Below are 6000 nucleotides of genomic sequence, written 5' to 3'. Positions count from 1 at the left end.
GTATTAGTAAAGGGCTCAAGATAGCATTAAGAATGAATTGCATGAGGCATGAAGCAAACCACATACCCAGTTCTCGCCAAATTGGATTAAGTCGACGCTCCCTTGATGGTGTGGCACACCAACCATTTTGCCACGCCTCTCCTTGGCGTTGTTCTGGCTGGCCTCCCACGTTTCGGAGCACCACTGATCCACCAAGGCCTCCCAACAATCCATCTTATCCACACACCATCTCGGGGGCACCTAAGTTAATAAAGAGAAATTTGAGCGCGTAAGAACCAAATCAAGGAAACTAACTACAAAGCCTTAATAATATGTAATTACCTTCATGTAACGCTCCTTCTCCATCTTAGCATCACGGCACTTCGCCTTGTCACTCCTAATACGCCGCGTGGCATAGTAGTCTCGAACAGCCTGCACCCGAGCCTCGTGCCGAAAGTTTTGAAGTAGGCGGCGACATTCGGTTTCGATAACCTTTGCCGCGTCCTCCTCGTATCCCTCCTCACACCTGTAGTAGGTCTGCAAACGAGACAACACCGATTAGTACAATAAATAGCTATGGTTGATTTATAATTGTGTGAAGGAGAAATTACATAGAACTTTCGGATCACCATGTCCGCCCTCGTGTCGCACAAAACACCGTCGATCTCCACCTCCGGCGGGGCCGGGGCACCCAATTAGTGCTCCCAGGTCATTCCTACCTCTCGCTCCCGACCGGGCAACGTAACAAACCCTGGGAAGTTTTTACGGCAAAGCACACCAAGGACGTTGTTGGGCTTGCGGACACCCTTGGCAACAATCCAACCCGTACAATATGACAAATTAAAGCCAAAACATTAGATATTTGAGAAAACGCGAAGGCAAAGAGTAAATTAACTTACTTGTCCCCATTTGGCCTAATCGACCACCTCTGCTCGGGGGTCGCCGACACGAGCGGGAGCCCCGAACTACCACGCTGGTAGACGGTAGCCCCCTCACCCAGCTCCTCGTCGCTACCAGCATGGCCACTTGGCTCAGCCCAGGTATCCCACTGGGTCTCTTGGGACGTACCCTCATCCCTGCTTTGCTCCGGAGTCGCCTGGAATGAAGCCTCTGGGACACGAGTCTCGTGGGTCGAAGGCTCGTCGACCTGAGGCTCGTCGACCTGAGGCTCGTGAACCGGAGACCGTGTAGCCTCCACCTCAGACGAATCCACCCTAGAAGTCCTCTGCTCAGGTGAATCAGCTCTGGGTGGTGGCGGAGACCGTGTAGCCTCCACCTCAGAAGGCGTGGCAGCCACCGCCCTACCTCTCCCTCGGCCACGTGTACCTTTAGTACAACATAAATACCAACATGAGTAATAAAATGTATATAAATACCAATATGCATACAACATGAGTATAACATAAATACCAACATGAATACAACGTGTACCTTTAGTACCTCTCGGCTTAGCGGGGGGTCGACCTCCTCTCACGGGGGGCGCTCCTTGCAGAGTAGAGAGCAACGCTCTGCGAAGAGGCGAGGGAGGAATGGAAGTACCCATCCCATCACCCGCCGACGAAGAAGGAGCCGCAGAGTGCTTTCGACCCTTTCCCACCATCTTTCAACACCTGTCTAGCTACCTATGGGGGCACAAGAAATAAATATATAATTCATCATCTATATTCATACGCTAATCAAGTTTGTCAGTTTTATTACGTCCATGCAACCTACACGCTAATAGGTAAAGATAGGTCCTAATCCCACCCGAGTATGTGTAGATTGGGTTCGTTTTCCCATGCTCTGCTCCAGATGCGACGCAGAATTTCGGCAGCACCTCCCCGCTGTTCTCCTGATACACGTCTCGGCAATAAGCAGAGAGGATGTGTACCCAGAGAACAACAGGGGAGGCACTGGCGAAATTCTGCATCGGATCCGGAGTACAACATACGGGAAAACAAACCCAATCTACACATACTCGGGCTATCCATGGATAATGTTGGACCATTCGAAAGGATGGCGGTTATAAATATGCAAAGAAATGCATATTTATAGATGTCGCCCTTTCGAACGAGAGATGCATACTGGTCACGCATACTCATGATTGAAGAAACCTATAGCTAGCAAGTTTCATCGACACGAAGACCGGGACAAAGCAAATTAAGGGGGTAGGAGGAGAAGTCATTTGTGCTCACCAACAAACGCAAGGGCGGAGCTCGTCCAACGCACGTGGAGGTCGTCGAACAACTGCACATTGAAATTCACACGATCAACACAAATATGATGTTTTTATAATTAACATAACTATGTGACCTAACTCATAACTATGTGGGTCAGTATCGTCGGGGGTCGAGGGTCACTGGCGTCGGGGGTTGGGGTCGTTTCGGTCAACAAGGGGCCGAAGAGGTGTCGGGGCTCGGGAGTTGGGGTCAGTGGCGTCGGGGGTCGGGGTAGGGGGTCGGGGGTCGAGGGTGAGTGTCGTCGGAGGTCGGGGGTTGGGGGTCAGTGGCGTCGGGGGTCGGGGGGTCGGGGGTTCGCGTACTACGTCATCTCCTCCAACCTCATCAGCTACCTGATCGGCCCGCTCGGGGAGAGCACGGCCACCTCCGCCGCCGTCAACGCCTGGTCTGGCGCCGCGTCCATGTTTCAAAATTTCATTGTTTTGTCCGGTGGAAGCACACACACCACAACATAGTGCTTCCCACGTCGATGTGCTCATGAATCAGCTGGACCGGGTCGATCTTCGAAGATAGAATAATGTGCTCAACCCTAAACCTTTTTCTTTTCTAATGACACCACTTTTTTCTTGAAACACATCATCAATACTCCCGAGTCAAAAAAAAATATTGTTTTTTAGCCTTTCCGATGAAGAGGTACTGTGAGAAAAAATATTTTTTGTAGATAATAAGTGTCACATGTGTGACACAGAACACATCGGCGTTTTCAAACTTCAAATACCACTAAATAGAAACAAAACAAAAAAAACACATCATGCTTGACAACTAATGTTATCATCCTCGTGTCATTAATTTTACCATAAACAATTGGCATATACAGTATAATCTAACAAACTAATTACCACAAACTAATTACCATGAAACTAAAAATGACAAAAGAGAAAAAAAACAAAAAGAAATTTACCTAGGGAGGAGGGGCGGCGCAGGGAGGAGGGGCAGGGACGAGGGGCGACGCAGGGAGGAGGGGCACCGCAGGGAGGAGGGGCGGCGCAGGGTGGTGGCGGGAAGGAGGGGCGGCGCAGGAGGGGCGGTGCAGGAGGGGCGGTGCAGGGTGGGGGAGGCGCTGGGTGGGGGAGGCGCCAGGGGAGGGGGCGGCGCACGGGAGGAGGGGCGGCGCAGGGAGGAGGGGCGGCACGGGGCAGGGAGGAGGGGCGGCGCAGGGAGGAGGGGCGGCACGGGGCAGGCGCGGCGCGGGGCAGCGGCGTAGGACGTCGGCAGGCGGCGAGGCGCGCGGTGGGGGATTCGAGCAACGGGGTGGGCTACGTGGGAAGCCTCGGTTGGAGGGGGCGAGCATGAGTGTGTTCGGTGGGCTGCCGCGCCTTTGTCGTCCGCCGCGCTCCTAGGCGGATGGCAAAGGCCCCCAGGCAGACGACAAAGGGGAGGGGTGGGTGGGGTGGGGTTTCGGCCGTTTGGGGGGGCCTTTGTCGTCTGCCCTCCCTTTGTCGTCCGCACAAGGCTTCTTTGCCGTCCGCCAGCGGACGGCAAAGAGGTGGCCGACGGCAAAATAAAATTTTTCCATCAGCCACCTCTTTGTCGTCAGCACTCTGACAGCTGACGGCAAAGAGTACCTTTGCCATGTGTCAGCTGACGGCAAAGGCCAAGCAGACGGCAAATTTCTAAATTCTAATAGTGTAAAGGTAAACATAGACCTATTGTTGGTGTGCCTGTTGTTTTTGTTAAAATAGGAGATCATTGTTGTCATGGCTTATGTCATGTCGGTGCTAGTGTGAGTGCAATTCCCTTTATCCTATACCAAGAAATTATGAATGATATTGCACCAGCTGAATTAGAGGAAATTGATGTTACCATCAAGCTTACTAATAGAGATGCTATTGCACCAGTTGGGATTGTTAGAGATGTTGAAGTCTTGTGTGGGAAAATAAAGTATCCTACTGATTTCCTTGTTCTTGGTTCCCCACAAGATGATTTTTGCCCCATTATATTCCGTAGACCCTTCTTGAATACTGTTAATGCTAAGATTGATTGTGAAAAAGAAACGATTATTGTAAGTTTTGGGGATGCATCTCATGAGTTCAATTTCTCTAAATTTTGTAGACAACCCCATGACAAAGAATTGCCTAGTAAAGATGAAATTATTGGTCTCGCTTCTATTGCTATGCCTCCCACCAATCCCCTAGAACAATATTTGCTAGACCATGAAAATGATATGTATATGAATGAAAGGAATGAAATAGATAAGATTTTCTTTGATCAACAGCCTATTCTGAAACACAACCTGCCTATTGAAATACTCGGGGATCCTCCTCCACTCAAGGGTGATCCCGTGTTTGAGCTTAAACAATTACGTGATACTCTGAAGTATGCTTATCTTGATGACTAAGAGATATATCATGTTATTATTAGTGCTAACCTTTTAGATCATGAAGAAAAGAGATTATTGAAAACACTGAGGAAGCACCGTGCCGCTATTAGATATACTCTTGATGATCTTAAGGGCATTAGTCCCACTCTATGTCAACACAAAATCAATATGGACCCTAATGGTAAACCAGTTGTTGATCACCAACGACGATTAAATCCTAAAATGAAGGAAGTGGTAAGAAATGAAATACTAAAGCTTCTCGAGGCAGGTATAATTTATCCTATTGCTCATAGTAGATAGGTTAGTCCCGTTCATTGTGTCCCTAAAAAGGGAGGTATTACCGTTGTTCCTAATAATAAATATGAATTCATCCCGCAAAGAATTGTTACAAGATATAGAATGGTAATTGATTTCAGGAAATTAAATAAGGCTACTAGGAAGGATCATTACCCGCTACCTTTTATTGATCAAATGCTAGAAAGACTATCCAAACATACACAATTTCTGCTTTCTAGATGGTTACTATGGTTTCTCTCAAATACCTGTATCAAAAGAGGATCAAGAGAAGACCACTTTTACTTGCCCTTTCGGTACCTTTGCTTATAGACGTATGCCTTTTGGTTTATGCAATGCACATGCTACCTTTTAAAAATGTATGATGGCTATATTCTCTAACTTTTGTGAAAAGATTGTTGAGGTTTTCGTGTATGATTTTTCTGTTTATGGAACTTCTTTTGATGATTGCTTGAGCAACCTTGATCGAGTTTTGCAGATATGTGAAGAAACTAATCTTGTCTTGAATTGGGAGAAGTCCCACTTTATGGTTAATGAAGACATTGTCTTGGGACACAAAATCTCCGAAAGAGGTATTGAAGTTGATAAAGCTAAAGTTGATGCTGTTGAAAAAATGTCGTGTCCAACAGATATCAAAGGTATAAGAAGTTTCCTTGGTCATGCTGGTTTCTATAGGAGATTTATTAAGGACTTCTCTAAAATTTCTAAGCCTCTCACTAATATATTGCAAAAGGATGTTCCATTCATTTTTGACGATGATTGTGTAGAATCATTTGAAATTCTTAAGAACGCCTTGATCACTACACGAGTTGTTCAACCACCTGATTGGAACCTACCCTTTGAAATTATATGTGATGCTAGTGATTATGCTGTTGGTGTTTATCTAGGACAAAGAGTTGATAAGAAATTAAATGTCATCCATTAAGGTAGTAAAACTCTAGACAGTGCTCAAAGAAACTGCGCTACAGCTCAAAAGGTATTTTTAGCAGTTGTGCTTGCTTGCGATAAGTTTAGACCTTATATTATTGATTCCAAAGTAACTATTCACACTAATCACACTCCTATTAAGTACCTTATGGAAATAAAGATGCTAAACCTAGACTTATTAGATGGGTTCTTCTGCTACAAGAATTTGATCTGTATATTATTGATAGAAAGGGCGTTGATAACCCCGTAGCAGATAACTTG

Source organism: Hordeum vulgare, chromosome 6H, assembly GCF_904849725.1.
Source record: "Hordeum vulgare subsp. vulgare chromosome 6H, MorexV3_pseudomolecules_assembly, whole genome shotgun sequence".
Taxonomy (NCBI): Eukaryota; Viridiplantae; Streptophyta; class Magnoliopsida; order Poales; family Poaceae; genus Hordeum; species Hordeum vulgare.
The sequence above is the reverse complement of the archived record's forward strand: the minus strand, read 5'-3'. Positions refer to the sequence as shown.